The sequence below is a fragment of the Peromyscus leucopus genome, chromosome 16_21 (assembly GCF_004664715.2).
Source record: "Peromyscus leucopus breed LL Stock chromosome 16_21, UCI_PerLeu_2.1, whole genome shotgun sequence".
In the NCBI taxonomy this organism is placed as follows: domain Eukaryota; kingdom Metazoa; phylum Chordata; class Mammalia; order Rodentia; family Cricetidae; genus Peromyscus; species Peromyscus leucopus.
Window position 1 is genome coordinate 20462029 of NC_051084.1, and position 1634 is coordinate 20463662.

Below are 1634 nucleotides of genomic sequence, written 5' to 3' on the forward strand. Positions count from 1 at the left end.
CGGTGGTCGCTCCTTTTGTCCAGCATTGTGAAGCCGTGTTAACCTGCAGAGTTCCTGCCTCCCCAAATCCTTGGCGTGGCTGCTTGGAACCGGGTCCTTGGAAATGCTGTCTCTGGTCTTGGTTGGCACTGGAATTTCCTTTTCTGCCCTGCTGCTGGACAATAGATAGTACCTATACGTTTCAGAACTCAGACTGGCTCGTGAAGACAGGACATTTGACTGAGGTGAAGGAGATGGTCATCTATAGGAAGGGAACAAGGGGGGGTCAATGGGAGGACCCCAGCCCTTTGTTTCCTTGGCTCCAGCCTGCAGCCAACACCTCTAGGCTTTTATTTGACATAATATTAGGGCACCTCCAAGCACCAGCGGAGATGACTGATAATCTCTGACAAAATTCACTTTCTTCAGGCTGAGAGTCCCCACTCGAGTTCCCCAGAGCAATCAAGGAGAAGCTGCTGTCTCCTCACTTTCCCGCCAGCAGCAAAAAAATGTAGGCCCAGTACCTTCCTGAGCTCGGTGCCTTACTGCTTGTTCTATTGGGTCCTTCTCGTGGGCTTCTCTACAGATCATCTCCCTTGGTTCAGCGTTCACCCAAGAGCTGTCGAGCAAGCTGTAGGTCACTCCCCGAGGGTCCAACCACCCTAACACTCCCTTTAAAATGCTTTAAGTGTCTATAGTTGGTAGTTTTGCTGATTGGAGCTTCCAATAGAGGGAAGCTTGAGGTGATTCTGAGCATTTGGGGCTTACTGTGTCCCTGACACAGTAAGCAGCGATTCTCCTTCAAAGCTGATTAACAAGATTTATTGCTGGGTGGTAGTAGTGCACACCTTTAAGCCCAGCGCTTGGGAGGCAATGGCAGGTGGAACTGTTTGATCAAGGCCAGCCTGGTCTACAGAGCAAGTTCCACGACAGCCAGGGCTACATAGAGAAATCCTGTCTCAAAAAAAAAAAAAAAAAAAAAAACATTTTTAAATTTTATGTATATGAGGATTCTGCCAGCATGTCTGTCTGTACACCATGTGTGTTATGTCCAAAAAGGCCAGAAGGGGGCGCCGGACCCTCTGAAACGAGTTACAGATGACTGTAAGCGACCACATGCAGATGCTGGGAGCTGAATCTGGGTTCTCTGGAAGAGCAACTCATGCCCTTAAAATAGAGTACTTCAGCTGGATAAGGTGGCGCATGCCAGTAATCTCAGCCCCGAGGTTGAGGCGAGAGGAGTGTGAGGTCAAAGGCCAGCCTGAAGATGATTCTTGAAAGCCATGTTAGTAAAATGGAAGTGCTCTATTCAGGATTCTAGCTACCTGGTGGGTCCAGGCGGTGTCTCAACTTCACATGGAGAAAATCGGCAGCTGGCCTTTTAGGGGAGAACACAGCCATACTTAAAGTTGTAGGCTCCACAGGGGACCTTGACCCAGTTGCTGCTGATTTACTGATCGCTCAACTGAGCTGAAAGGTGCTGGTGTCCAGCAGCTGTAGTTTATTCAGGAGCAGCCACACCAAACAAAGTGGATTAGTCACTGCCCTGTAGGCAGAACCCGTTGAGTAACCCTGGCCATAGCATTCCACTTGATTTTCCTTATCGTCTCCTAAATCTTGGCCTGTTGCCAATGCCTGCTTTAGTTTGTCCCTTC